This window comes from Macrotis lagotis, chromosome 1 (assembly GCF_037893015.1).
Source record: "Macrotis lagotis isolate mMagLag1 chromosome 1, bilby.v1.9.chrom.fasta, whole genome shotgun sequence".
NCBI classification, from domain to species: Eukaryota; Metazoa; Chordata; class Mammalia; order Peramelemorphia; family Peramelidae; genus Macrotis; species Macrotis lagotis.
The window spans coordinates 934,202,265-934,227,741 of NC_133658.1; the positions used below are offsets into that span (position 1 = coordinate 934,202,265).

Genomic DNA, 25,477 nt, shown 5'->3' on the forward strand with positions numbered 1-25,477 from the left:
TGTGAAAAGTTTGTGAGAAGTGGACAAATGCAGGGTTTTCTGGGGGAGGGGGAGTTTTAGGTAATCACTTAAAAGAGAACAAAATTAAAGAAAAGATCTAGTTTGCTTCCTCGATGACTGAAAGGAAATCATATGTAGATGAAAACATTAAGATTTTGAAGAGGTATTATTAATCAGAATCTGGGTTGCACTGAGTGATAAGAGATAAATCCCAGGAAAGTGAAGAAGAGTTTGTTCCTTAAGGATATGATTTCTCTCTCACCACACTCAATTTGAATCAATGTATAACATGGAAACAAAGTAAAGACTGACAGATTGCTTTCAGTGGCGGGGATGGGAGGAGGGAAGAAAGATTGGGGGGAAAATTGTAAAACTCAAATAATACCTTTAATATAAATGAATTTTACAAAAGAGTTATCCCTTGTTACAATGATGACTTGAGTTCATTTTGGGGATGATATGTCATAGTTGACACAGTCTAGACCTTTGCTTTCATTTGTCTATGGCATATATTACTTAAAATATTTTATTACAAAGAAAGAAGAGTTTCGATGAAGGAGAAGCTTTTTCATTAATTAAAAGAGTAATTATTTAATTGCCTTTGGTTTTGTTTGAGCAAATTCATCAGAAAATTATTGCTAGTTTTTTTATGAGACATAAAAGATCAAAACATACACAAGAACTCTTGAAACTTGGAAGAACAAGAGTCAAGAGAATGAGTTGAGACTTACAGAGGCCCATATTTGAGAACTTGGCCAAATCTAAAATATCCTGATACTTGGGAGGGATCATCTATATTTCCCCACCTATTACATGTCCAATATGTACTCTGCCAATGTGCTTACAACTTAGTGGTCTTCCATTTCATTTTTTTTTCATTTCCATAATAAGTACAGGATTCATTTCATCATAGATTATGATATTTAGGAAGGATTCTCCATCCTATGCATAATATTACTTTTTTGTTATTCATTGTTCTGATTCCTTTTTTAAAAAATGTGATTAGGAAAACTGGAAAGACTTACATGAACTGATGGAAAGCAAAGTGAACAGAACCAGGAGAATGTTGTCTACAGTGAGAGCAATATTGTGTGATAAGGAACTATGAATGGCATAATACATATATATATATATATATATATATACACTCAGCAGTACTATGTCCTTGAAACTAATCTAAAGGACTAATCAAACATATCCTCCACTTTTAGAGAAAGGATTGATATTGTTTGAATATACACTGAAATAAGCTATTTTCCCCCCTTTCATTCTTTGTCTTTTGAGTCTTACTAAAAATAACTAATATAGAAATGTATTATATGATGTCAAAGTAATAAGCAATATAAAAATAATAATGATTTTTTCAAAACTATATTACTGGTAAAAAGACTGATTTCTTTAGAATTGTATTAACCTTAACCTTAATTAATTTGTTTTGTTTATTCCAAGAAAATAAGACTTCAGCATGGAAACATTCTGTTTAGTGAAGGATAATAATTCATATGTCATCTTATTTTGAAATCTAATGTATCTTTAAGTTGTTTGTTACATCTGAAACCAGAATACCTATAGAAAAAATATATAAATTATTTGAAATTCACCTAAACATGTTCTAATTGTTTTTAGAGGATTCTAAAAGCAATGGTTTGGTATTTATGGATAATAACTGAACATATTAATAGATAAAATTGTTTCTGTAGAATCTGTCTTGGTATGTAATTTTGTATTCTTGTAATTATACATCCTGAATGTTTTATGGTTTGCCTTCAATTAAAGCAGTGGTGCAACAAGGATTAAAAAAATTTGTGATTTTTCTTTGATAGTCTCTTGTTGCTGCTAATGTGAGATTGTAATCCATGTTTGATCTCTTAGAACTGAATCTCCCTTAAATTTTGATTTTAGGAAATTGATATATTACAATATATATTGCTTCTAACTGATTTGGTCTGTGTCTGACATCAAGTCTGATGATCAAAGGGATATCATTGGGGACATCAAGTCTGATGATCAAAGGGATACCATTGTGCCAATGATGCCAGTTAATCCTATGGAACACTATTGGTACAGCTGAAGTCAGTTTCTCTTAATCTGATTCAGTGCTCCACCTGGCAGACCTGAAGCCTGGTTCATTGCAATGGATTGTCTATATGACCTTTGCTTAGAACAGACATCTACATACACAGGGGAATATATCCTTTTATGTCCCTGCTTGATGTTTATGGCAAAATTCTAAATCATGTCAGATGATCAATATTAAAACCAATTATACAAGTGTAAGTCATTTTTGCCTTTATTTATCTAAATCCAAATAGCCTGATAGGCTCGTGTAGAGGTTTGGCATCTTTTATCAACTATATATTCCCATGAGAATTGTGATCCTTTCATTTTTTTTCCTCTAATGCTAAGGGGATATTTAAACAAATATGGTAAAAAATTTTTGTGACAGCAAGATAATATTCTCTATCATAACAATCTCAGTTTCTGTTTTAAGGAAAGGAATATTAGTCAACTTGACATATCAGAGAAAAAGATGACCCGTGGTCTGTTTTTGAAAGGAAAATCAATCCTTCAATGAAGGATTTTTGATTCATTTTTTTTAAACAATAGAAAAAGTCTCAAACCCTTTTATTTGTAAAGCACTGGGTGCTCTGTGTTCTATAATGGTCATCAAAGGTATGTTTTGCAAGCTCAAATTAATTTAGTAATTTTATAAAGAATTCAGTTTTGTAGTGGAGTCCCTTATTTTTATGGAAATTTTTTTTGTTCATTGGAATAGCATCCTCCAAATGGGGGAATGAATAAATAAATGAATAAGATGCTATTTAAAAAAAAGAAACTGGGCTAATTTATATTTGAGATTGAATTTTCTGTGTTTATTAACATGGCTATTGGCAAGTTAAATTACAATTTTTAATGCTCTAGGAGAATTCAGAATTCCATTTTGAACATAAGTTTTCATCTGATTAAAATTTGTGTTAGGAAGCTTCTTTTACTAGAAAGGAAGATCTCTACATGTAACCTGCTCTAAAGAGGACCTCTGGAATAACATCCAAAGACAAGAGAACTGCATCAAAGGACTCCAGAAGAAATGGATCTGAATTTTCCTTTGCTATTTTGGATTTCTTTTCTGTATAGTCTATATATCTCCCTTTAGATTTCTGTAATTCCACATTGTCAATATGTTGCCCACTTTTATATACTGTTTTGGACTTTACATTGCCTGATCATATTTCTTGAAATCCTTAGGAAAATCTCCTTTCAATAAATCCATCATTACCTTTATTTGATTGATCTACAGATGACATGAGGCTAATCAAAATGGGGGGATGTCTAAGTCTAATGTCTTTAATCCTATATTTCTGATCAAAAATTGGTTTCTCAGGGTATCTAGGTGGTGCAGTGGATAGAGCACTGGCCCTGGAGTCAGGAGTACCTGAGTTCAAATCTGACCTCAGACACTTAATAATTACCCAGCTGTGTGGCCTTGGGCAAGCCACTTAACCCCATTGCCTTACAAAAAATGCCAAACAAACAAACAAACAAACTGGTTTCTCAGCCTCTAATTAGGACTTCTAAGTCTGAATGTTAACCTCTGCCCTTCTCAAAAATCTGTTTCTATAAATGTAAATCTGAAGGCAGTCTCTCCCTGGTTCACACAACCTGTTCCCCCATTATATCATGAAGTTTTTGCAAGTTTGCCTTTCACTGTTGTATAGACAAGCAGTTATAAAGACCATCCAGAGGGTTCAGGAATTGATCTAGTTATCCCAGAATGGGAGAAAATAGTTTTTCTTCTCTCTGAATTCTTATCAGTTTTCTTACAATAGAATAATTCTTGTGATCAATGTAAAAAGTTTCTAGGAAAAATTATTCACACCTTCAAGTACTGATGTGTAATCTGATTGATTGGCTGATGTTTCTTTCTCTTTTGTGAAAATATGCCCTCCAAACTCTGTATCAGATCCTAGAGAATAAAACTTCAAGGATAAAAATCACTTTTCGTTATTTCATTTTTTAGCCTAAGAAAATTAAGGTGAACAAAAATGACCAGGAAACTTTCTTTAGGTGACCAGAGATCTCAAAACCTACCTAGACTTAAAGAGGCATCATTCACTATTCACACTTGACAAAAATACTGGAGTGATTTGCCATTTCCCTTTCCAGCTTATTTTACAGATAAAGAAACTGAGGCAAACAAGGTTAAGTGGTTTACCCAGGATTGTCAATCAGGTTTGAACTCAGGAAGATGAAGTTTCCTGTGCCCAGAACCCCCCCGCCATCCACTAGGCCCCCAAACAGGCTATTAAAAGCTTAACAACTATTAATTAAATAACAGAATGACATGGAAGGATGCTGGGTCCATCTTATCTAGATGGTCCCGGTCAGTTCCGAGTGGATCCAAAATGGTGGCCCCTAAGCTGCCTCCATAAGGACTCTGACAGTTATGGAGCAGGATCACAGGACAGACAATAAAGAAGGTCCCTAGGGGGCTGGGAATCTTCTCCCTCCCTTCCCCACTCCTCTGCCTCCAGGTTGACTCTGTTTTTTTTTTTTAGGCTTTTGCAAGGCAATGGGATTAAGTGGCTTGCCCAAGGCCACACAGCTAGGTCATTATTAAGTGTCTGAGACTGGATTACCAGGTTGACTCTTGACTAGGACCCCCTTCCCTGACTCTAGGAAGGCATCCCTCCTTCCCATGCCCCCACCTGGTCTTTGGGTCTTCTCCCTCAGTTTCAGCTCACAGTTCCCCTTCTGCCAAAGGGATTCCCTGCTCCCTGAAGCTGGTAGAGGCTTGGCTCTCAGAGGACCTGCCCCCTCCCCTGTGTGGGGTTGGTTGGGATCCAACTGCTACTGGGCCATTGGCCCAATAGATGGGATGCTTTCTGGGAGCAGACCTGTTCCTCTGGGGCCTGGCACACAGTAGGACCTTTCTAAATCCTGATTAGACCTGAGACCTGGTAAAGGAGGGGGATCCAGAGAGGCCTGGGAAGTCTGGGGGAAACTGAGGCAGGAGTCAGGGGAAGCCCTAGAGGCTGACAAGGACAGGGGCTTGGGGAGGGGGACTGCAGGAGCTCTGCCCACAAAACTTAGGGGGAAGGGATTTCCTGGATCATCAGTTGGCACAAGGGTGAGCTTGGTAATGGGGGGGACTGTGTGTATGGGGAGGAGCCTAGGGAGGTCCAAAGAGGGCAGAGACTGATCCCTGTGGAAGAGAGCAAGGAGGAAGGTGGGAGTCAATAGGAATGAGGGACATATTGATAAAACAACAAGAAAGGGGATTGGGGGGAGGAGGATAACAATTTGGGGGCAGAGGGCTCAATGAAAGAGAGCCAGGGGCCAGTGACCCAGTCTGACCTCCAGAAGCAGGGGGGATGGGGGGGTGTCCTCCTGACTTCCCTCTGATGACTTTTTTGAGAAGGACAGGCCTCTTCTGTGGGGCACTGCCAGCTCCCTAGAGCATCCTCCATATCTGGGGCAATGGTCTCCATGGCTGATGGGATTCTGGTCCTGAGGGAAGGCACTCACCTGGGCTGGGGGGCTGGGGCTCCCGGGGGCCATTCCCTTCCGTCCTCTGCAGGCTGGACTGGGGCAGGGGAGAAGGAGTCCTGGGGGGGGGGCGAGGTGTGTCCCTGGCCTGTGGGGATGAAGGGGGTGGTTAGAAAGGCCCAAGCTCTGTCCTGGGGGCAGAGACACCCCCCCCCCCACATCAGGAGGGTTAGGCTTGGAAATAAAGTTAGTCTCCTCTTCTGGCCTCATCCCCCTCCAGAGAGACAGAAGGGGCTTTGGGACCCCAGCCTGGGCCAGAGCTCCCCCTCCCACTGGGCCTATGCCCCCCATCCACATTATCTAGACACTGGGGGGAAGCCAGGGGAGGGGGAGGGCTCCGGGAGGGGGCCCCCAGGGAATGACCTGGGGAAGGGGGGACAGAGGGAGAGGCTAGAGCCCAGACAGGCTGCCACAGCCCCTAGGGGAGGGCCGGGACCCTGGACAGGGACGGGAGGACTCAGGGCCAGTCTGAGTCTGGGATGCAGGGGGCCTGGGAGGACCCGGGAGAGCTGAGCTTTGGAACCCCAAAATGGACACTGGAGGGGGCAGGGCCTGGGGTCTGGTGGGGGGCAGGAACTCTGGGTCCCGCCCCGAGAAGGGTCCTGGGGGAGGAAAACAGAACTCGGGGACCCCTGCAGGGGCCGCGTGGGGGGGAGCCCGGACACGTGGGACCCGATGGGGGGTGAGCCGGAGGCAGGTCCCTGTGGGCGGGAAAGTGTCAAACAAAGGTGAAAGTGGGGAGGGGGCGCCCCGGCGGGCGAGGAGGGATCGAGGCTCTGGACACTCACCAGGGGGTCAGAGGAGGAGCCCGCTGGGCCGGGGGCTGCTCCCTGGAACACCCCCCAGCTTGGCTCCGGAAGACAGAGTGCCTGGGCTCCCAGAGTTTCGGCTCGGACCCGGCTCTCCCGGGAGGCTCTTCCCGCTCCCCGGCCCCCCAAGCCCTGCCCAGCCTCCCGGGCCCCCCGAGGTGGCCGACCCTCCAATCCCTGCCTGGGCCCGGAGTCCGGGGCCGCCCCCAGCCCCGCCCCCTCCTGGACAGCCCACTGGAAGCTAAGAAGAAGGGGGCCCGACTCCCTGAAAGCTGAGGGCCTCGGAGAAACTGAGGCTCTGGAGGCCGTGAGAGGGAGGTGCGTTGGCTTTGGGGGGACCCTCCGGAGCCAGGTAGGAGTCAGGATGAGGAGAGAAGGTCCTGGATGTGAGGCCATCAGGGTGAAGTGACTTGCCCAAGGTCACCCAACTGGTTAGTGTCCAGTATTTGAGACTAGATTGGAACTCCCATCTTCCCGACGCCAAGGTCTGTGTTCTACCCATTGGGCCACCCGGCCGCCCTACCTGTCTGCCTGGGTGGTCCAACGGTGAGCTTAGGTCCCAGGCTCCCTGAAGGGCCAAAGTGGTGACGTCGTTCCCAGGCGCTGTAAGGGTCTGGGGCAGGGCGACTCTAGTCTACTCTGAATCAATCTGCCTACTCTCACTTGGAGAGCTGGATGCTGGGACTTTGTTCTTTTCTTTCTTTTTTTAATTGAAATGTTTTTGACTTTTCGTGCAAAGAGAGTTTTCCACCTTCATTCATATGCAAGTCGATGAGTTCCCCAGTTTTCTCTCACTCTTCCTTTCCTCTCGCCTCTCTAGGAAGGTGAACAAGCTGGCAAAATTCGGGCATTGCAATCCCATTCAGCACCCTCCCATATTAGCCATGTTGTGAAAGAGAACTAAGGGCAAAAAGCCTGGGGAAGAGAGGAAAAAGATAAAGCAAGTTTTAAGAAGGGAGCAGTCTGCTTTGCTCTGCCTTGGGACTCCGTAGTTTTTCCTCTGAATGTGGCTGGCATGGCCCATTACAGCAAAGGTTGTCCTTGATCTCTGCCCAGCTGAGAGGAGCTGCGGCCATCAAGGTGGTTGATGTGGACCATGTTCTCTGGGTTCTGCTCAGGTGTGTTGCTGCCTGGGGGTCATTTGGCCTTGTTGTTTCACATTTTAAATCCGGAGCATGGCTTGTTCCCAATGTTCCTTTCACTTTTCTCCTGTTGAGACTTGGGGAAACAATTCTGCAATAGAGAAGTGACTTTAACTGATGGCTTATCTGGCTATTGATTATGAAAAGAATAAAATAATCCCTGGAATTATGTATGCACGGATCAGAGTGACAGATCTCCGAGCTGCCTCAGTCTCCACAGACCCCAGCCTTGATTCCCAATGGCATTTCTTCCTTTGAAGTACAATAGTAATACGGTGTAAAGGGGACCCTTGACACTTTTCTGGGTCCTGAGAAACTCCCCAGAAATACAGTTTGGTTAAGACTCCTAAGTCTGACAGGGCTCAGATGGTTGACCCTGAGACTCACGAGATATATCATAAATTTTATCTGAGGCTCACCTGTTCTTGTCAACCTAATCCTTTTGCTGTTTCTGCAATATTCCTACTCCCTCCTAAAACTGCTTCCCCTGCCCCAGGTGCAGCTGGAGCTGTGAGATAGTAAACTCCACCCCACTTAAGTCTCCCTGGTACTTGAGGCAGACCCTGACCCTCTCTCTGGTACCGGACTGTCCTGTACCACAGGAAACATGTTAGACCCGGACCCCATTCCGGCTTTTATTGGCCTCCTATCTATACTATGTCACATATGTGACAAGGAAATCTATCTAACTGCTATTTCTGTTTCTGTACCCTGCTTGCTCACGATACCCCACCCCTTGAAGTATTATTAAAAACCTTGCTCATTCGATTCTTGGGGTTGTTAGATTTGGGCTTAATAACCCCTGGGTAAATAAAGAATTCCACTTCTAAATTTTGTTTGGTTTCTGACTAGCTTTTTGGGGTACAGCACCTTGACTAAAGTTGATGTTGCCATATCTAGCAATGCAGAAAATAAGGAAATGTCTCAAATACTCTTAAATTGGGAACTCAAACATGTAAATTCAATTCTTAAGCAACCTATAAACATTATCAAACACCTACTATGAACCAGACAGGCGGCTACATACTAAGGATACAAAGAAAAATGAAACATTCCCTCCCCTCAAAGAGGGGCCACCTTGCACAGGGGACAGAGCCCCGGGCCTGGCATCAAGAAGACTCATTGTGATGACTCAGACACTTCCTGGCTGTGTGACCCTGGGCCAGTCACTTGCCCTTGTTTGCCTCAGTTCCTCATTTGTAAATTGAGCATGTGAAGAAAATGGCAAAGCCCCCCAGCATGTCTACCAAGACAACCCAAAATTGGGTCTCAGAAATGACACAACCCCAGCCCCTCAGGAAGATCACATTCTCAAGGACTGAGTCAGGTCAGAAGGGATTGATTAATCATCTTGTACACAGAGAAACATATAGAAGCACTGAAAATACCTAGAATGGTAAAGCCAAACAGGTGATAAGTCTCCAACCCCTGAATCCACTAATAATCTTTTATACACCAACCCACATAGGTTCATTTTTACTGGTGAGTTTATTGATGGTCTCTTCCATTTCTTTTTTCTAAAACAGGTCTATTCAGCTATTTTATTTGATTTTCTACTAATGTAGATAATTTATATGTCTGTAAATATTCTGTCATTTTACTTATTTGGGATTTAGTTTTCTGAGCATAAAGGAGATAACACCTTTCATCCTATCTGTCTTATCTGCAATTGAGAAAATTGTCCTCCCTGTTTCATAACTGCTCCATGTTATCTGTTGGAATACCAGCTCCTTAAGGACAGAAGCCTTTTTTTACCATTCTATAGCCTTTCCTGTCCCCACTCCCAGCTAACATATGCTGGTTTTGTTCTTATTGTCAAAAGAGAATGTCTTAAACTCATATTTCTGTTACAAGTGAATGGAAATTCCCTTATTTCAGAAAGCCTCCTTTTGAAGAGATCAATGTGAAGAGAGCTGAGAAGGGTGGGTAAGATCCAGTCAAAAATATCAAAGTATCTTCTGGAGCTGGGAGACTACTCCTTATATTGTACAACAAAACAATGGGCTATCTTCTTCACCCTATCAGAAGCCCCTCTAGCTTTAGATTGACCTTGCAGGTTTCCTAGACTCCCAGGAGACTATATGAGTCCGCTGGTTGATCTGCCTGCCATAAGTCTCTTCTCAATCTAGTCCTTCCCCCCTCAGTTTCTCTCAGGCCAGGTTTGAGCACATCACTCTTTGATTCCAAGGGGTACAGGTTGGTGTTCAAGGAAGACTGGTAGCTCTGGGGTGAGGGCTGCTGAGCCCTTTTCAGGGCTATTTTTCACCTTTGATGTCTATCTGGACCACCTACTCTCACCTGTGCCTTCAAGAAACTGTAACATGCACAGTGGTCACACTCCAGTAGACTCTTTCAGTAGATGAGTTAAACCAGGTTGAAGTAACCAAGGGTATCTCAAATCTGTCACTGAGTCAGGGGGTATCTACTCCAAACATGTGAAGTCTTACCCTGATGGAATAGGTGAATGAAAACATTTTGTTCCAATGGTCATGAAAGCAGCTGAAGCAGATTTTGATTTTGGATAGACACTGAAGAGGTCAAGATCATCCACTGCATCTAGAGCCATCAGCAGATGTCTTGACTGTCTTGCTCCTGAACTATGATTACTTTGGGGTTTTTGTTTGTTTTAATTGATATTTTCCTTTTTTCCAAATACATGTTATGAAAGTTTTTCATCATTTATCCACATGCATATGTGTATTTTTCTTCCACTCTCCCTTCCCACCCCCTCCTAGGTTAATATTGTACATATACACTTGTACATGATAAACATGTTCACAGATTAATTATTTTCAGTATGAGGAACTAGGGTTAAGGGAAATGTGAGGAATATGGGGTGTTCGAATCCCATGAGAATGTTTACAATGTTTACAATGATCTGGGTCAGTTGGTATGGTTGTCTATAGGTACCTATTGTGAATTAAGACAAAAGATTTAGCCTCAACCTGATTAAAACCTGAGATTAGATCAGGTCTGCCCCACCTAGTTGTGAGCTAACCCAGGGTCTGAGTCTTTCTCCTTTACACATGCTCAAGGAGTTTACTGTTCCCTCCCTGGTGCTCATTAGTATAATAAGCAGGGTGGGGAAACTGTATGGCAGCAAATGGATCAATTAGATTTGTGACCCCAGCTAATAATTGGCATGCAGGGGGAGCAACAAAGCCTTTCAAAGTGCATGAGTCCTAGTTTTTTTTTCCGATTTCAGTGCCCCTCTCCCCTTGAAAGGTGGATTGGCTTGCAAAGATGTCTTCATAAAAAAAAAATTTTCACCATTCATTAAATATTCATGAGCCATTTATGACAATTTGAGGGTTCTTCTGCGATACTGTAATGTAAATCTTTTCTATATTTTCCCAGAACACAAGAAAATAGGGCACACAAACAGCTTGATTTCAAGCACTCTTTCATTCTTTCCTATGCCAGGGAGATCTCAGAGATTCCTGGGCAGACAGGCTTGGTTTCAGAGCCAAGTGATTAAAATATCTGGGGTGAGGGAGTAAGAACCACAGTAAGGGGTGATCTCCAAGGTGGTGAGTGATGGCCAGAACCACCCTGGCTGGCTAGAACATCTCCAGGAGGGAGATCTATCCTGAAGGAGAGGCCAGAAGATTGGGGGTGGGGGAAGAAAAAGAAAAAAGAGGGTTTCCCTATCTAGGAATTTCACCGAAAGTCTAAGCCCACTTATGGGGAAAGTAGAGGCTGGACTCAGGAGGCTAGGGAGTCTCATGGCTGGTAGCCAGAAGGAAGGGAGCCAATTGGATCCAATGTGAGTGTGGTCCCAAGGGAGATGTATATATTTCCTGTAGTCTATCTTGTGTAAAAGGTCTGGGTTAGTTATTTCTGGGTCTGGTGACACAATTTAAGTTTTAAACTGTGAGGGAGTTAGGAGTTGAGCCCAAGGCATTTCAGAAGGTGGGGGAAGAGGAAGTAGGTCTGCAGCATCTTCCTTGTGGAATTCAGCCCCTCCCTAGCTGGGCACTTGTGTGTGGAGATAGAGAAATGGGGAGCGGGGGAGGACTCTTAAAGAGAAAAAGCTATGGTTCAGGAGAGTTTTGGAGAAAAAGAACTTTTAAGGGAAATGATTAAGATCGAGAAGTTATGAAGGGAAGATTTCTTATTCTCATGACTGTCCGGGAAAGACCCTGTGTTTTCTCCCTGGGTTGGGGGAAGGGGTGGGGGCTCACAACTGGTGGTTTGATCTATCTTGTTAAGACTTTAACCTATTCAGCTGGAGGAGCGCCTCACTGGTGGAGAGAAGGGAGAGGACAAAAGACTTCAAGTGCTTAGCCATAAAGGGGAAATCAGCTACAAGTGAGGTGAGAGAAAGAAAATATAAAAACCAGAGGCTGGGAGACATGTTTATCAAAAGCATATCACGTTTAATAAGTACCTCTGCTGGGAACACATGATCTAAAAGTGCTGCACTCCTGACTCTCACTCTGTTTTTAAGGTTGACCCATGTCTGAACTGGAGTTTTAGGAATCACTGAGGATTTTAAAAGAGGGGAATTAGTGTTATTACATTCTGACAAAATTTGTTCAGAATGGGAGGAATTAAATAACCTAGATTTTTATATTGGTTCGAAATCTTGAGCTCTATTGAAACCCTTTGAGCTGAAGGGAAGTGATATTGTGTTACCAAGAAGAAATATATATACTTGGGATTAATTGAATGAGAAGAAAATTGGGAGTCTAAGATACTGAATAATATATAATTATATTATCAGGATATTTACAGTCTTCTTTTGGGAAAAAGAAAACACAGGAAAGGAAAGATTTGTGAAGGGTATTTATGGAGAGGGCTTATTAATTCTCTAATTTGTTTTAATGTTAAGTCTAATAATGAAAAAATTGTATTTTTATTTTGGATGGAGCTTTGGGAAACAAGTGCTATGTTTTTTTTTTTTTTTTGGTACATCCTACCCTCAAGATGCTTTAAAAAGGGGCTGGGAGGTTTTTGATGGGAAAGGTCTCCCTCTTGTGGTTAAAAAAGAAAACTGTTAAATTGGAGAGTATTTCTTTTGGGAAAGAGAAGTGTACAAAATTCGGATTAAGGGAAAGAGATACATAAGAGATCCCTTTTATAATGTGTTCATCAGATTCAGAAGGGTTGTTTTTGCCATTTGTTTTCTTTTCTTTTGTTTTTCTTCCTATGGTTGGGGATAATCTAATACATATCCAGTCAGATACAGTTGTCCTAGCTCTGGACTCCAGGGAGGAGCTGCTTCCATCAAGGTTGTTCATTTCATAATGTTGTTGTTGATGTGGACACTGTTCTCTTGGCTCTATTCCCTTCACTCAGCACCAGATCCCATAAGTCATTCCAGGCTTCTCTAGAATTAGGACATTTATGATTCCTTATAGAACAATAGTATTCCATAGTATCCATGTACTATAACTGTTGGGAGCCGGGGTCTCTAAGCTGTTTGACACAGTCTCGGCAAGAAGACTCAGGGCAGTCACACTTCCTGATGGAACAACATTTCCTTCTTCAATATGTATAGGGATTCCATGTATACCCATATTTATAGGGCTATTATTAATTACAAAACTTACTCACCCTAATAGTGGAATGACTATAAAGGAAGGATTTCAGAGAAATTCCTTGAATAAAACAGATTATGAACTCTGTCCAAATTTAACAGGATTGCTTCTTCCTGAGACATACAAAAGGCTTCAACATTATGAAATCTTTGGAAAATACAGCACTGGGAGTTCCAGGGAGACATCAGAATATATACAGGGAAAACAGATACAAGATGGGTCAGATAGAATTCCAGGGAAATTAACAGTTTTCCCCCCTTATCATACACAGGAATATATGATAAAGATGGTAAGAGAATAGTTAGAATAGGTGAACAATATGTGAACTCTAACACCCTTAGTTTATTGGGAAAGAATAAAAAGTCATAGAAACCGTAGCGCCTACCAACAAAGGCTGAAAGGAAAGTTGGTTATTGAAGGAGTCAACAGAGGGGTGGACAAATATAACTACCCTCACTATAAGTTGTCAAGGGAGCATATCGGAAAACATTACATATGTGGCACAAAAACATAAAAGCATTCCATTAAACAAATTATATCAAAGATTATTATCAGGAAAGTTCTGCTTAATTAATAACTTTACTATGCAGCAACAAACTAGGCAACAGGCAGGTTGAGGTCATCACGGTCTGAGCAGGGACAAGAAAATTAACTACATGACTGATAATCACACTTGTAAGCACTACATGATCAGACTCGTAACCATATAAACCATATGATTAATAATGAAAATTGTACACTTTTTGTAACCAAGGAAATGATTTTAGTTTGCTTGTTTGATATGATTCTGAGACTATAAAAATAAATCTAAGCAGCTGACAGTCAGTCAATGGGCTCCCGCCTTTACTCCTTTGTTGACTCAACTCATCTGGCCAACTCTATTCCTTCTGTTTAATTTCTTTTTCTTCTCTAATTGCTGATGCTAACATTTCTAATACAATATTGAATAGTAGTGGTGATAATGGGCACCTTTGTTTAACCCCTGATCTTATTGGGAATGCCTCTAGCCTCTCCCCATTGAGTATAATGCTTGTTGATGGTTTCAGATAGATACTGCTAATTATTTTAAGGAACAGTCCATTTATTCCTACACTCTCTAGTGTTTTTAATAGGAATGGATGCTGTATTTTGTCAAAAGCTTTTTCAACATCTATTGATATGATCATATGGTTTCTGATAGGTTTGTTATTGATATAATTGAGTATACTAACAGTTTTCCTAATATTGAACCAACCCTGCATTCCTGGAATAAATCCTACTTGATCATAATGTATTATCCTAGTGATGACTTGTTGTAGTCATTTTGCTAAGTTTTTATTTAGGATTTTTGCATCTATATTCATCAGGGAAATAGGTCTATAATTTTCTTTCTCTGTTTTAACTCTTCCTGGTTTAGGTAACAGTACCATATTGGTTTCATAGAAAGAGTTAGGCAGAGTTCCACCTTTCCCTATTTTTCCAAAGAGTTTATATAGGATTGGAACCAATTGTTCCTTAAATGTTTGGTAGAATTCACTTGTGAATCCATCAGGCCCTGGAGATTTTTTTTAGGGAGTTCAATAATGGCTTGTTGAATTTCTTTTTCTGAGATAGGGTTGTTCAGGTATTTAATCTCTTCTTCATTTAACCTGGGCAACTTATATTTTTGTAAATATTCATCCATTTCACTTAGATTATCAAATTTATTGGCATAAAGTTGGGCAAAATAATTTTGAATTATTACTTTAATTTCTTTCTCATTGGTGGTGAGTTCACCTTTTTCATTCATAATACTAGCAATTTGGTTTTCTTTCTTTTTTTTTAATCAAATTGATGAGAGGTTTATCAATTTTATTGGTTTTTTCATAATACTAACTTTTGGTTTTATTTATTAATTCAATAGTTTTTTGCTTTCAATTTTATTAATTTCTCCTTTAATTTTTAAAATTTCTAATTTGGTATTTGATTGGGGATTTTTGATTTGTTCTTTCTCTAATGTTTTTAGTTGCATGTTTAGTTCATTGATTTCCTCTTTCTCCAATTTATTCATATAAGCATTTAGAGCTATAATATATCCCCTGAGAGTTGCTTTGAATGAATCCCATAAGTTTTGGTATGTTGTTTCATTATTATCATTATCTAGGATAAGATGGTTAATTCTTTCTGTAATTTGTTTTTTGGTCCACTCATTTTTTAAGATGAAGTTATTCAGTTTCCAATTTGCTCTGGGTCTACATCTCCTTGGCCCAGTATTACATATGACTTTTATTGCATTGTGATCTGAGAAAGATGTATTCACTATTTCTGCCTTTCTGCAGTTGATCATTAGGTTTTTATGTCCTAGTACATGGTCAATTTTTGTATAAGTTCCATGTACTGCAGAGAAAAAGGTATATTCCTTCCTATCCCCATTCAGTTTCATCCATAAGTCTACCATATCTAATTTTTCTAACAATCTATTTACCTCCGTAATTTCTTTCTTGTTTGTTTTATGATTTGATTTATCTAGATCTGATAGCGGGAGGTTGAGGTCTCCTACTAGTAGAGTTTTGCTGTCTATGTCTTCCTGTAATTCTTTCAGCTTCTCCTCTAAGAATTTGGGTGCTGTCCCACTGGGTGCTTATATATTCAATTTTGAAATGATTTTATTGTCTATGGTACCTTTTAGGAGGATAAAGTTTCCTTATCTCTTTTAATGCTATCTATTTTTGCTGCTGCTTTGTTTGAGATAAGGATTGCTACCCCTGCTTTTTTTACTTCAGCTGAAGCAAAATATATTTTGCTCCAACCTTTTACCTTTACTCTATATGTATCTCTCTGCTTCAAATGAGTTTCTTGTAAGCAGCATATTGTAGGATTCTGGTTTTTAATCCACTCTGCTATTTGCTTACATTTTAAGGGAGAGTTCATCCCATTCACATTCAAGGTTATGATTACTAATTCTTTATTGCCCTCTGTGCTATCTTCCCTCTGTTTGCATTTTCCTCCTTTCTTGCCCCTTTATCCATATTCCCGAGTATTTTGTTTTTGAATACCACCCCTTCAGTGTTTTTGCCCTCCTATATCACACCCTCCCCTTTCTTTCCCCTTTCCCTGTTCCCTTCCTTTTGTTATTTCCCCTTATTTCCTCCCCTCCCCTTCCCTTTCTCTGTCCCCCCTCCCCTTTTCCCCTTTTACTTCTTGAAAGGTTAGATGTTTTATAAGTTAACTGGGTATGTGTAGGTTGACTTTAAGCCAAGTCTGATGAGAAGAAGATTCAGGTGTTTCTCCTCTACTCCCTTCTTCCCCTCTATTACCATAGGTTTTTTTGTGCCTCTTAGTGTAATGAGATTTGTCCCATTCAATCCCCTCCCTCCCCCGTCTCTTTCCTGTCCCCCTTTTTAGGGAGGTAGTTTATTTTTTTTTAGATCATTCTAAGTCATAGAAAATTCTGAGTGTCTGTCCCTTCTAGTTCAGTATATTCTGTTGAATAGAGTCCAAATTCCTGAGAGTTATTAGAGTCTTTCTCCCCAGTGGAGTTAAAGCCAGTTACATCCCATTAGATATCAGTCTCATGGATAGGTCATGGATGTCCAGCATTTCTGGCTAGGTATATTCTCTCTATTAGAGTTACATTTCTCAGGATTTATGAGCGTCTCTACCCCCCCCCCCCCCATGCTGGGATATAGCCAGTTTCAACTTGCTGGATTGCATTTTTTTTCCTTTTACTGCCCCACCCCCCTTTTTTTTTACCTTTTCATGTGTCTCTTGAACCTCCTGTTTGATATCCAAATTTTCTGTTTAGCTCTGGTCTTTTCATCAGAAATTTTTGGAATTCTTCCATTTTGTTAAATGTCCATCTTTTTCCCTGGAAGAGAAGGCTCAGCTTTGCAGGAAAGTAGATTCTTGGCTGCATTCCAAGCTCTCGTGCTCTTCAAAATATCTCGTTCCAGGCCCTTTGATCCCTTAAAGTTTATGCAGCCAGGTCCTGTATGAACCTTACTGTGGCTCCTTGATATTTAAATTGTTTCTTTCTGGCTGCTTGCAGGATTTTCTCTTTTATCTGATAGTTCTGGAGTTTGGCCACAACATTCCTTGGTGTTTTCCTTTTAGGATCTTTTTCTGGTGGGGATCGATGTACTCTTTCAATAACTACTTTGCCCTCTGATTCCATGATGTCAGGGCAGTTTTCCATCACTAGATCCTGTAATATTAAGTCCAGGCTTTTTTTCTCTTCAATGTTTTCAGGAAGTCCTATAATTTTCAGGTTTCCCCTTCTCGATCTATTCTCGAGGTCAGTGGTTTTGTTGATGAGGTATTTCACATTTGCTTCTATTTTTTCTATTTTTTTGATTTTGTTTAACTGACTCTTGCTGTCTCGTGGAGTCATTAGTTTCTGTAGACTCCATTATTTTTTTGGGGGGAGGAGTTTTCTTCATTAACCTTTTCCAATTGGTCAATTCTACTTTTGAAAGAGCTTTCCATTTGACCAATTGAGGTTTTGAGAGAATTAATTTCTTTTTGCATTTGCTCATTTGAGGATCTGAGAGAATTATTCTCATTTTGTAATTGTCCAATTGATGATCTGAGAGATTTATTCTCCTTTTGTGTTTGTCCAATTGTACTTTCTAAGGTTTTGTTTTCTTGTTGCAAGGTATTAATTGTCTCCCCCAAATTTTCCAGTTGATTTTTAAACTCCTTCCTTATTTCTTCAAGGAAGTCTTTCTGTGCTGGAGACCAGATTGTATTCTCCTCAGATGTTCCAGGTCTCTCTGAGTTGGGGTCTTTCCCTTCCAGGAATTTTTCTATGGATCCACCTTTCCACTGACCCTTCTTCATTATGCTAAGACCTTGAGTTGGGTGGGGCTGGTTCACCTGGGCTTGGGATCTTTAAAGGCTTTACTGAGTTCAGTTTCTCTTGCCGGCCAGTAGGAGGTGCTGGTTGCCCTCTCTGGGGTGTCTGTGACCTTGGTTGCAAGGCCTTCTCCCTTTGCTTGAGGGAGGGAATTGGAGCTATTGAATTGTTTTGCCTTCAATCAATGGTGGGCTTTACCCTGGACTGAGGTGATTCCTCAGCTGGGCTGGTTCTTTTGCTCACACACCTGGGCCTGAGGCAGAAATAATTTGCATTTGTTTGGGAGGAGGCCTCAGTGCAATGGAGGCGTGGGCTCAGAGTTTCTCAGACCTGAGGACCCAGGGATGGTGTCCGCAGCTGTCCTGCACCAGACCTCTCCCGGCAGCCCCTTCCCCAAGATCCAGGGGGACAGCCCCAACACCAGTGCCTCTGCTTCCTCGCGGACCCAAGACCCCTTCGTCCAGCCCCACCGCTGATCCAGCAGGTCCAGCTCTCGGGCCCTCAGACTCCCGGTTCCAATTCAGCTGTTGATCTGGCTGATCTTCCCTCGGAGCTCAGACTCACCCTAACCCTGCCTGTACTCAGCCAAGGCTGCTGTGGGAGACAAATGCTGAGGTAGATTTTCCTCTCCTGGCTTTTTGTTTTTTTTTTTTAGGTTTTTGCAAGGCAAATGGGGTTAAGTAGCTTGCCCAAGGCCACACAGCTAGGTAATTATTAAGTGTCTGAGGCCAGATTTGAATCCAGGTACTCCTGACTCCAAGGCCACCTAGCCGCTCCATCTCCTGGCTTTTCTTTCTGGGTTTCCTGGTTCGGATTTCTTTTAAGAGGTTTGTTTCATGTGATAGATGGGGAAGAGATCAGGAGACTTTAGAACTGTGCCTGTCTTCGCTTGGCCATCTTAGCCAGAAGTCAATTGTATGAATTGTGAATGACTTAACTAGTCTCAGCAATACAATGATCCAAGATTAATTCAAGGGACTCCAGAGAAAGAACTAATATTGTTTAAATACATTGCAGCATGCTACTTTTCATTTTCTTTCCTTATATTTGAATCTTCTTGTACAAAATGACTCATGTGTAAATTCTAGATCTGATCTCTCACTGTCTCCAGTAGGAGGAATGGTAGGGAAGGAAGGATAGAAATTAGAACTCAAAAAGTAAAAAAAAAAATGTTAGATGGTTTAAACACAATTAGTAAAAATAAAATATATTGAATTTAAAAAATTATCTGATTTATGATTTATTTATAATCCATAATACAATTCACTTCCTTTGTTCTATTATTTTACTTCTGAGCAAATGAGGAATTTATTGCTCTGGTCCATATTTTGAGACTTGGAAGAATTTTTCAGTAGCTCCCTTTTGAGTTAGTCATCTTCATATTCATAGTGTGGGTTCCCATTAATGGAAGGCAGTCCTCTTATTGATAACTGAACTCTACTTGATTCATTCACTCACGGCCATCAGAAGCTGCTCCAGACTTTTTTTTCTGAAGTGCCTTTCTCAGCCATCTTCCACCACCAGAGAATGAAGAAGATCTGAGGTCAATTTTATTACTGGAGCAACTTTGAGAGCAAAAGAGTGAACTTTTTCCCACCTGAGCTTCTCTCAGAGACAAAGAGGAAGCCTTTTTGATTTCTCACAGAAATTAGAGGATATGATTCCTGAATAAAATTACTGAGTAAAATGAAATATAAAATACGGGATCAAGAATTAATTCCCTCACTAATCAAATTATGAAGGAGATGCTTTTAGAGAGTTAAATAAAATCCTAACAAAATTCATTTGGAAAAAGCCGGGAGGACATATAGGGAGCAACACCTGCAGACCTCCAACTAGATTCTAAAGCTGCAATTCCCCCAAACCATCTGGCCCTGTGATACTGTGCATGTTAGGGAGAAAGCAAATAGAAGAATTCTGGGTCTTCCATAGTAGAGTACATCATAATGTTATCAGTGGCTTGTCATTATAAATACTAAGCCAAGAGGTATGTATTTAATCTTCTTTGCAAAGAAGGACCTCCTCCCTAATGAAAGAAGACCCTGAATTATGACAATGTCCACTCTTACATGCAGTTTGAAAGATTTGCTCCTCCCCTTTGTGCCTATCATTGGCCAGGTCACAATCTTATTGACAGCTTCACCCCTAAATTGTTTCTCTGCTCTGTTCATCCTCCTAATGAATGAATATAGGGAAATGAACTCTGATATGCATGAATCTCCTTGAGCAGGGGCATAGGACAAGGACTTAGACCCCAGGTCAACCCCTGCCTAATTGAAGCTAGTTGTTGACCTCTGTTGGTAAGGCAAAGTGATGGTTAGAGAGGGGTCTTCATTCAGCTCACCAACTGTTCAGTTATTTCTTTTTTTTTTTTAAGTTTTTCAAGGCAATGGGCAAATAGAGGTTGGGTTTTTTTTGAAGTTCTTGCAAGGAAATGGGGTTAAGTGGCTTGCCCAAGGCCACACAGCTAGGTAATTATTAAATGTCTGAGGCTGGATTTGAACTCAGGTACTCCTGACTCCAGGGCCAGTGCTCTATCCACTGTGCTACCTAGCTGTCCCCACAGTTATTTCTTTAATCACCTTTCCTTTTGTCCAAGTTTCATCTTTCTCTACCAGCATCTTTTGGCTTACACAAAGAGAAGACATCCTGGCTTTTGTGATGCATTAGTCTGACTAATCAATGTGTCATTCTTACAGTATCATATCTCATCCTTGTAAAAAAGAAAACAATCACTTCTTTCTCAAAATAGCCTCTGATGACTTTGTTATTCTGAGAATATAAGTTTTGTAACATTCCTTGCAGTTTTCTCTGAGAAACAGCCTGGAGAAAGTCTTCCCTTTTATTAGACCTTGAATTGGTAACAGTCACTGAGGTGAACTGTCTCTAACAAATAGAGAGAGGACCCCTCTCCTCCAACAGGAAGATTCTGCAAGGACAGGATAACAGTGGCAGGAACCCAATAGGATAACAAACTGTTAGATCTTTGCTTCCCAAAATGAGCCTAGAACCCTTGCATATCCTGACACTCAGACTGCAACCACCCTAAAACTTTGTAGGGTTCCCCCTGTACCTATACATAAATCATAACCTTTTTTCCTGAATATCTCTGATGTTAATTAGAAACTCAGGAAGATGATGATCAGGATGCAGGAAACCTTGTCCTGCCCTCAAGATGCTTACAATCCAGGAGAATACAATTTGTCAGATAATATTGTACAAGTTTGATAGTCCTCCCCATAATTGCCTGTCTCTTAATAAAACAATGGATCCCTGCCTTAGCCTGAAAGAATTAAGCCTTTGACACCCCCCCCACAAGTTTTTCCTGCCCCTTTAAAAGCTCCTCATTCCTCAGTTGGGGGGCTCACTTTCCTTTCCCCTTTATTACTGCATCTACCCTGAAGAAGGGAGCTGACTCTTAGAGAGCTGGCTTCTCAGGTAACCTCTCCTGCTCATTCTGTCTCCATGGCTTATGTCCTTGAGGCTGCTGCTGCTGAGGCTCATTCCCTCAGAGCATCAATAGCTTCCTGCCTTTAGTCTTTTTTTCCCTTAACTTCTGCTCTACTCCATGTACTATAGCAATTCTGATATAACCCTTTTTGTGCCTAACATTTCTTCTGGGTGGGTCAGTCTATTAAGTAGATTCTTTCACATTTCTGGAACCCCTGAAACCTGTAGCCCAACATGTTTTCCCACAACAATTTCAGTCATGTCACATTCTTTGGACCCCATTTTGGGTTTTCTGGGCAGAGATACTGGAGGGTTTGGCCATTTTCAGGTCATTTTACAAATGAGGACCTGAAGAAAACAGAGCTCAGCGACTGGCCCAGAGTCTCACAACTAGGAAGTGACTGGGTCCAGATTTGATTTCATACCAGTGAATCTTCCTGACCCCAGGCCCAGAGATCTATCCACAGTGGCAGGAGTCCTTCTTTGGGGCTGTTTAATTTTTTTCTTTGTAATCTCAGCTCACAGCCTCCTTGGCTCAGAGTAACTTTTTTAATTAAAGTGATTGAGTTCTGAGCTTAATAGAATTTGAGGCATTTTCTTATTTTCTGCCTTCCTAGACAGACCAACTCTAGCCAAGGAAGGAAGTCTATGGTCAATCAAGGCTGGGTCTTGTGAGGCTCAGGAGCTCAAAGGTGCATCATTGTAAAACAAGAGTGACTTTATCATTTTCATAATCCAAGGGCTGATCAGAGCAACTTTTTTTTTGGTGCCAAAAATCCCAACAGGAGAAAAATGTAAAGCATAATAGTAACAGGAACAATGGCACCAATTTAAAACATGAAACAAGACTGTGAAATGATGTCAATTCAGTTGAATTATCAATTTTGAATCAATTATCAATTCTGAATTATCTTAAATTGAGAAATCACTTCATGCATCTGTTCATTTGACACTACTGAATTCAGAGTAGAAAAGTCATCCTACAGTTCCTAACCAATAGCCTTAATGCTAAACATTACTTCTAGTTAGCATGAAAATGTGATCTGAGTGAAAAATCTAATTATCAAAAGTAAATACACATTGGACTTTCCAGGAAATTTTGATTAAGAGAAAGTCCAGTCAAACCTGTGTTTTTCAGCTACAAACTGTATTTAGAATCCCAATTTTCCCGAGAGGTGTGCTTCCAGACCCTCAAAACCCAGGCCATCCCAAGTTTTCAGTGAGTCTGGGGCTCACATTTGATCTTGCATGGCTTTCTGTTCAGAAAGGGAAGGTGGGGAGTTCCGGAGCAGTGGGGAGAGAAGTGTGGTGGCTGTGGGCCAGGTTGTTTGTCTTTCTTTTCTAAGAAGACCAGGTCCACTGGGAGGTGATTCTAAGGTTAAGCAAGTGGGCAGATATGGATCAGAATGACTGGAGATGACCCTGGAGGTAATGGGAAATAGCCTTTTAAAGCTAGGTTTTTTCCAGGTCATAGTTGGATAAAGACAATATCCATCCAGGGATTAAGTATAAGGAAGAGAGATGAATCAAAGAGTCCAAGAATCACCACTGTTGCTCTGTCAAAAAAAAAAAATTAACTGGGAGGCCAAGACCTACAGGATTTCTCAATAATCTTGGAAGTTAAGAAAGAAATGTTAGGGTAGTACCAAAAAAATCAATCTGGAAGGGAAGATTCTCAGGGATTCTGGCCAAAGCAGAAACAATTGATTTTTCCATTGAATCTGAACTCATTTGGGCCCATAAAAAGGACCAAGTGGGCTTAGCCTGGGACATTTTGTTGGTTGATCAGCATTATGGATCATTTCAAAAATAAAGAGTCATATGACTATCTTAATAGATGCTGAAAATGCCTTTTACAAAATACTGCACCCTTTCAAATTAAAAACATGAGAGAGCATGGGAACAAATGGAGTTTTACTTAAAATAAAAAGAAGCTATTGTGAAAGTGAGATTTTTTAAAAATTGCCTTATGGATGAGTAAGAGGATCATACAGTAATCAAAGATCCCTAAAGGTACCAAGGTGTAGTCTGATTGATGGAAGGTGTAACCCTTAAAAATATAAGATTAAAATAAAATGTCAGAAAATATACTTTAGACATGAAGTTTTCTTCACTAGTATTTGCCTTGAACCTACAGGTGGAAGCCATCTGTCCAAGGTGACTGCCCCAAAAGGGGAAGAGAGAAGGAGGGGAATATTTATCCAAAAACAAGGGATGAGAGGAGAAATCATTAAACTCTTTCATGGTCTGACTATGAAAGCTGAACAATCTTAAGTTGCCCAATGACTCCTAAAGGATAGGAGGAGTAAGATCCTTTAGAAAAAGTTCATTGACCTATCTCATAGCTTGGGATGGGGAGGGGAGGATAGTGACTTGCCTAAAATCACACAGCCCTTGAATACTTTCCATCTGTTCTTTAATTTCCTTTTCATTCTTGATTTTGATTCCAGTATTGAAAACTTTAAAAACATGCAAATACTCAGATGTGAAATGTTTTTCAATGATACATATGTTTGACTTTCATCCTCCATTAAGTTGTAGCAGAGGAAATATTAGGCAGAAAAAAAAAATGGTCTGTCAAGGAATACATAACCATTTCCCTCTGACCGTCCAGGTCAAACAGTTGTCTCTAGCCTTCTGTGCTGGCCTTGCCTTATCTAAACAGGTAAGCCCCTTTGTTATCTAGACAGAAGGCACACGGAGAAGCTGAGCTCCCATCCCACTGGCACCTCCAAAAGTTATCCCAGCTAGAGGGATAGAAGACACAAGAACACAGAGAGGATGGGGAGCACCCTATCTCCTCCCAGAATAAACTCCTCTTTTTATCTTTACTAAATTTCCCTGAGAAATCTGCCCCATTCCTGCTTCATTTCCTTGTTAATTGAATATCCACAGTAATGGGGAAACTTTCCTGTCCCTGAAAACCTCTGGCTCAAAAACTGTGTGAATTCTTTCCAAGTTCCTTGAACCCTGCATCTTTCTTCCCAGCATCACCTTCATGAACATCCCCAGATGACTGTCTCTCCTTCTCCTTCAGGCTCTAGCTCCTGGCCCAGCCATCTGCCCACTAGACCAACAGCGTGATGTAAGGGAGCTTGGGCTGTCATAGAGATCCAAGGGGCTTAGTGAGTAAACTGAGGCACACCAGAGAGGAAGCAGAACTTGGGAATCTTCCTAGTCTGACATAAAGAATCTCAGTTGATATTTTTCTTCTTTCTCCAAGGAGATCATGACCTCAGGAAGGAGATTCCATGGCTCGAAAGTGAATAGGATTTAAGTAGGGAGGAAGGGAGGGGGAGGGTTCTGTGCAAAGTCCCCAGCCTCACTTTCTCCTCCAGAGACATCAGGGTCCAGGAGCCAGAGATGCATCAGGGTGACTGTAGGTGGCCCTGGAGGCAGTGGGAATCCTTGGCCTTTTTGGACCCAAGGTCTTTCCCAGGTCTGAGAGACATGAGACAGAGGCCAACAGTGACCACTGTTTACCTAGCTGAAAAAAAACAGAGATAAAATGGGGGGGGGACACACAAGACCCTCAGGGTCTCTCAGTGATGAAGGCAGGGAAGAATGAAGGGAAGCCAAGAAGAGCCTCTTTTCCAAAGTAAAATAAAAAACAAATCAGTCTGGGCAGGAAGACCCTTAGAGTTTCTTTTTCTCTTCCCTCTGAACCAATCAGGGCCCAACCTGTGATTAGCTGGGCTTGTCCTGAGCCCCATTGTTGGTCAATCAAGAAGAAGGAAAGAAGAGACGAAAGCTGGGAAGCCTTTGGATATCTCATTGGATAGAGCACTGGCTTGGAGGCTGAATGATAGGAGTTTGAATTCAGATACTGGTGACCTTGGACAAGTCACTTATCCTTGACTGCCTCCCATTCAGGGCCATCTCCAGTCCTGATTCCTATCTGGCCACTGGACCCAGATGGCTCTGGAGGAGAAAGTGAGGCTGGGGACTTAGCACAGTCCTTATCATGGCATCACCTCCTTTACTTAAAGTAAGAACAGAGACAACTTTTATTGCATTGTTTGATCCCAGCCTGAGTTCAGATGGAGCCCTCTCCACTGCTTAGAGACCTTTAACTAAGACCTTGGGGAAACCCAGGCCCAGAATATCTCTGCAACATGACTGCTAAGGGAAGGAAGGGCCCTCCTCTTTTTCTGGTTTCAGGAAATTGCACTT

At 41.3% G+C, this 25,477-nt stretch overlaps 2 protein-coding genes across 2 annotated transcripts in view; one reads left to right on the forward strand and one right to left on the reverse strand.

The window, feature by feature from the left end:
- The window catches only part of LOC141510149 (uncharacterized), a 207,937-nt gene that overhangs the window by 91,595 nt on the left and 90,865 nt on the right, over positions 1 to 25,477 (forward strand). The window lies entirely within an intron of this gene.
- Positions 1 to 25,477, reverse strand: part of LOC141510193 (uncharacterized) — a 73,066-nt gene that overhangs the window by 5,336 nt on the left and 42,253 nt on the right. The gene's annotated exons all lie outside the window — the stretch shown is intronic.